Here is a 6,060-nt window from a genome sequence, read left to right on the forward strand (position 1 = left end):
TTTTTTTAAATCCTCACCTGAAGAGTGATATTTTTTCCATTAATTTTTAGAGAGATTGGAAGAGAAGGGGAAGAGAGAGAAACATCAATGCCACAGACACATTTATTGGTTGCCTCCCACTCATGCCCCAATGAGGGGATAGGGTATGTGCACTTGATTGGAATTGAACCCATGCCCCCTAATACACAGGCCAATGCTCTTAACCACTGAGCTACAAGGGCCAGGGCAAGAGACACTCTCAGATTGAGGACTAAGAGCATAGCTGCTTCCTGGGCTTACCTACTATTTCCACTTTGCCTAGATATCTGTTTTTCCTTGAGTCCCAAGTGGAAATGCTGTAAACACACGTGCTTCGTAAAATGCTTCAGAAACCAAGGAGGGTTGTGGAAGGTTGTTGAGGCTCAACTGTACAAGATTGGTGTTAGAACCCTCTCCTAGCTTTCTGACCCAGGCTCATCATTGACTCTGTGACCCCAGACCTCTCACTATGTCCCTGTTTTCCATACAGCATTACCACCCACCATCCCAAGGGTTTTGTGAGCACTCACATCCAAACAGAGGCACTGGGAGAAATAACAATACCATAGGTTGTACATGCTGGTGAGGAGTATGAGGCAAGAAAAACAACCATACTTCTCAGACAATAAGATCAAGAAAATACTAAAGCCTTTGGATGACAATAAAGGGGGTGGGGTGGAATCTATATATGTAAAACCCTAATATGCAAATAGAACGAACAGGGGAACAACCGACACATGGTGGGCATCAGCCGCGACAGGATGGTGGAGCAGGTGAGCGGGGCACCAGACCAAGGTGGGGTGACAGTCGCTGTCATCAGCGCAAGACTCTGGAGGTTACTGAAAATTCTTTGCTCCTGCACACTGCGGTCCCTCCTAGCGCTTGCACCTGTTGCTGGCGCTGGCCCTGCTCGGACCTGCTGCCAGTGCCAGAGCCACTGCTCCCACCCACTGCCAGAGCTGGCCCTAATTGCTCAGTGCCATCAGCGGGTGCAAGGGGCGGCTTCCAGCCCTGATCGCCTCTCAGGGCTTCTCCACCTCCTTCTGCTCCTGAGGGGCGATCAGGGCAGCAGTCACCTACTCGCACCCACTGCTGACACTGGCCCCAATGGCTCTGCACCATCAGGTGCCTCCACCATCAGTGTGTGGGATCAGTGGTGGTGGGAGCAGGGCTGCCAGCAGACAAGGGACCAACCCGGGGCCATGGCGGGAAGGGCCGGGAGGGCGTGGAGGATGGGTCAAGACCCACCCCTATGCCCACCACAACCTTGCACCCACAGTTTCTTTCAAGGTGCACGAATTTGTGCACTGGGACCCTAGTTTATAATAATAACATGATGTAGTGCTGGATTTTAACAGTTTTTGACTTAGATTGGAAAGTCAATAACCAGCTCTGTAAGGGTTACTTTCTATGTGATAAGACTCCTTTTATTAGGCATAGAATTTAATAATTATTTCAGGCTTAAGAATACATTCTGACTTCAAATTCTGTATTTGCTTTAGGTGCTATTGCAGGTGAGGAGGAGGTGGAGGAGATAGAGGATGGGGACAGGACAACAACACAGTGCCAACCAATGCTAACCCTAAAGAGATTACTCTAAGCAAATGTCTCCAGAAGGTCCACCTTTTGAGTGAACATACCTAGTCCAGGGAGGGTTGCCTTGTGCTACAAAGGACTATAGAAGGCATATATTTATAGCCATTTTTTAATGCAGAAGAACACAAATATCTATAGAGGACATTAGGTGAGCAGGATGGGGACATAAATGCAATTTGATCAATGCCTCGAATACAGAAAAGGAGGCGAAGGGCCTTCCAAAGGATTTCAGCATCAAGGGTTGGAACAAAGGTTGCTGTCTAGTAACCAGATTGGGCCATTTCCTGACATCTGTCTGTTTGCAGACTCTGATCCCTAAGTCTCCTTCTAGCCAGAAAACTCCCCAACCAGGATTCCCTCCAATATATGAGCTCATTTCTCTGCACTTACTCCCAAATGGTCAACATCGATTTGCAACGTTAATGAAGTAAGTACCCAACTATCCTTGTTCATGAGCTATTACCTCGGTATTGATTGTAGCCTTAATTGACAATTACTTGAATGGGTCGGGCTACACCGAGCTTTTATTAATTTTCCGTTGTGATGCTCATTACTAAACTACATTGCAATCATGTAACAATGTAAACTCCCCACTGTGGCTTTCTGAGCTGGAAAATTCCACTGACCATTTCCCAAAGCTGTTTATCCTGGAAAATCAAGAATTTGGTGTTGTTAAATTTGATATCAGGAGTCTAGGCCTCAATTCTGAGGGAAGGGAATTGTGACTTTGGCTGAGACAATAAATAGAATTTGCTGAATTATTTTTTCTTCACTGTTATTTCAGAGGATATGTGTTGTCCAGAGACTTGTTTCCCCTCCCCTTGCTGCCGCGGGAAACAGTGAATTCCCTGCTGCTGTAAAATTACATTCACTCTTGTAGCTCCCTTTCTTCCTTTCTTTTTTTAAATAAAGGGTGGGGAAGGTGCATCGAGGTAGAGGTTTTAAAAATTTACATTTCCTTTAGCTGAGCCTTATAATAGATGTTTTTTGCCACTCTCGCAAACAAAATACTTGATTTCAAACTTTCTTAAAATAATAAGCAAAATATATTAACTATCAAGACCCCGTTGGAAATGTAAGTCAGAGCATCGTCATGGGCTTGCTTCTCAGTGCATGTAGATATCATTTCTCCCAGAGACACAGTTGGATATCATTTCCCTCTCCTCGCAGGATGTCAGAAATCAGAAACTATTCTGGCCTTTGCTTCTGAGAGAGCCTCCACTGGCCTTCCTTCATGTGCTTGACCATCTCTAAACATGTTGGGATTGGAACTGCGCGTGTTAGGCTGAATTACAACCACTTTTGGAAAGTGGGGAAATATAATTGTAGGGGTCATCCTTTCTGGTTTGTGGTTGAAACTAGCTGAGTTTGGGGCATCTGATGCGAGAAGATGTAGGGGAGGTAAAATATGTTTCCTTCACCCTCTTATTATATTAACTATCCGTTCAGTAAGAGGGACCTGTAAATTACACTAGCAAAGCACGGGTTAACAGGAGAAAATTAAAACATATTAAATTTAATTTGAAGTACATGGAGGCCTCACAGAAAAGAAGGGACTCACCAAGCAAGCAGTTGGACTTGGAAGCTTCTATGCCATTTTAACGAAGAGCATAGATTGTGGAGAAGTGACCAGACAAAGGAAAGAGAGATTTTGGCTCCTAAGGGTGGTACATTATGGGGGCGTAAATATATGAAGGAATCTAGCAGTAGATAAGGATTATTTAGTAAGGTTTGTTTATGCAGACCCTTCAGTGCTGTCTCTGTCTCTCGTAGTACAGGCTGTTCCCCGCTTCCTGGTATGAGAGAGTAAAGGGGAAAACCTTCACAAAGGGAAATTTATGCACTGCTCTTAGGCAGATTGGGGAGGGCAGAAAGTTCCTCTGGTGTCTGCCATTTCTCAACTGCCTTTAGCTCAAATAATCTTTACACCAAAGTGGCATATTTTGGGGTGGAATATTTTGATATCCTTTAGAGGTGTTTCCGAAATATGACTTATAATATTGGATTTAGCCAGAGCAATGAACGTAATGTGATATAAAATTGATTAGAGTTGGAATTCACTTTGTTATGAACTAATAAATTGAAGCCACTCCTGTGGTTTTCTGGGAGAATAACTGGTACAGCATAGAGAGGGGATCCAAAGGTCTATCCATAAAGGAAATGCTGAATTTGGGGGCTTGTTGCTCTAGAAATATAGCCAGTGAATATCTACACAAATTTCAGGAAAAAATATTGACTGGCATCCAACAAATCCATCTTTCAACTAATCAGATTGGTGCAGTATTTACTTGTTTTGTTAAGTTGACCATTAACCTCATAGGAAGTCAATGATAAGAAAACTGGCTCCTCTTAGAGAGGATGTTTTGAAAGAAAAAATAATAACAGAGATAAGTTTACTCTGAGTACAATAATCTCTGCCTTATATGAAAAAGGCTACGAAGTGTGATGGAAAATGCCCTGCAACAGAAATCAAAATTCTTATGTCTTAACGTCTCCAGATCTCATTATGAAATGAGGGGTTTGGTCCATGTAACTTCTGAAAAGATTTCTGTGCTCTTAAATACTATGATTTTGGTATTAGTGGGACAAGTACTCCACTGGGAAGCCAGAACATTCCTTTGAGGTATTGTTCCCTTAGCCAAGTGTGTGACCTTGGACAAGTCATTTCACCCTTCTAGGCCTCACTTTCCTCCTCTGTCCCATGAGGTGCTATTGAGAAAGGAAACCTGTACAATCCCTTCCACTTCTCAGGTTCTACAATTCAAAGTGGAAAGTAATGGCTCCTGCTATAGTTACTTCTATTTGTAGACTTGAAGAGGTGATAGTACCCACTTACCTAATTAAACACTAATCCAGGTGTTGCTATGAAAGTTATTTTGCAGATGATTAATAGCTTACAATCGGTTGACTCGGACTAAAAGAGATTACCCTCAGTAATGTGGGAAGGCTTCGCCCAACCCATTGGAAGTTCTTAAAAGCAAAATCTGAGGTTTCCTGGAAAAGAAAAAAATTCTGCCTCAAGACTGCAGCATTAACTCCTGCCTGAGTTTCCAGTGGTTAATGGTCAACATAACGAAACAAATAAATACTGCACCAATCTGACTAATTGAAAGATGGATTTGTTGGATGCCAGTCAATATTTTTCCCTGCCCTGTGCATTTACAAATTACCAGCACCCACAATCTGTTTTTTCTGGAAAACCCTGAATGAGACAGCTCTCTAGGTGAGATGGTAAATTTATGGCCCTCAAAAGAAGATGCCCTGATGTTTCTTCTACTTTTTATGGTAGGAGTCGGGGTAAAAACAGAGCACAGGTTATCTCAGTATATTCAGCTCACAAACATTTCTTCCTTGACTCTATACAGTTTGTTTGTTTCAAATTAGTCGTCAACCTTAAAAAATATGGAGCTCTCACTTAAAGTGTGAATTTGTCATTCTCTTGAATAATTAGAGATCTAGCTAGCCGAGGCCTATATTCATTCCTGCAAGGAAATACTCCGCTTGAACTAAATCCTCAAACTGGGTTACTCGTCACCCTGGGGGTACAAAAAGACTTTCCCAGGAGCATCAATTTCCAGACACTCAGCTTCCATATGTTCCATTTCTAAAGCTGACCTGCTTGGCAACCAGCTTGCCTTCTGAGCCACAGGTTCGTCCTCTGTTTCTCACTCCCCTTCACAAGCATCCTTTTCTAGCTTTACAAAATGTGGGAGATGCAAAGATACACTGCCTGGCTACCCTTCAGCAGAGGCCTGGCTCTTTGTAGTGGGTTGAATAGTGACCCACTACAAAGACAGATCCATCTGGAACCTCAGAATGCTACCTTCTGTGGCATAAAGGTCTTTGAAGATATAATTAAGGTGAAGATATAATTGAGATGAGATCATCCCGGCTTACAGAGGGTCCTAAATCCAATAACCAGGGTCCTTATAAGAGACTGAAAAGTAGAAAACAGCCACAGAGACAGAGAGGAAGCCATGTGCAGACAGAGGAGGAGACACCTCTGCAAGCCAAGGGCATCAGGCAGTGCCAGGAGCCAGCGCAGCTGGGAGAGAGGCAGGAAACAGACTCCCTCAGAGCCTGCAGAAGGACCCAGCTCCGAGGACACCTTGATTTTGGACTTCCGGCCTTCAGAACTGAGAGAATAATTTTTGTTACTGTACCCCTTAAATGGCAGCCTTAGGAAACGAGTTCACTGCCCCTTGTGGGGAGTGGCTTCGGGGTCTGCCTCGGCTGCTGAGAGTCACCCTGACTGAGGTCACACCCTTCAAAGGACAGCCCCACACCCAGTGACAGCCTGTGGGGCATAAAGACCTGCCACCTCAGCCTGTCCCCAAGACAACCCTAATGGGCAGGATTCGCTTCAGAGCTGCCTACTGGCTTGGCCAAGGCTTCACCAGCTCCCCCCTGTCCGGGCTTGCTCTCTCCTCTTTCTTTTCTAAGGGG

This window comes from Myotis davidii, unplaced genomic scaffold, assembly GCF_000327345.1.
Source record: "Myotis davidii unplaced genomic scaffold, ASM32734v1 scaffold655, whole genome shotgun sequence".
Taxonomy (NCBI): domain Eukaryota; kingdom Metazoa; phylum Chordata; class Mammalia; order Chiroptera; family Vespertilionidae; genus Myotis; species Myotis davidii.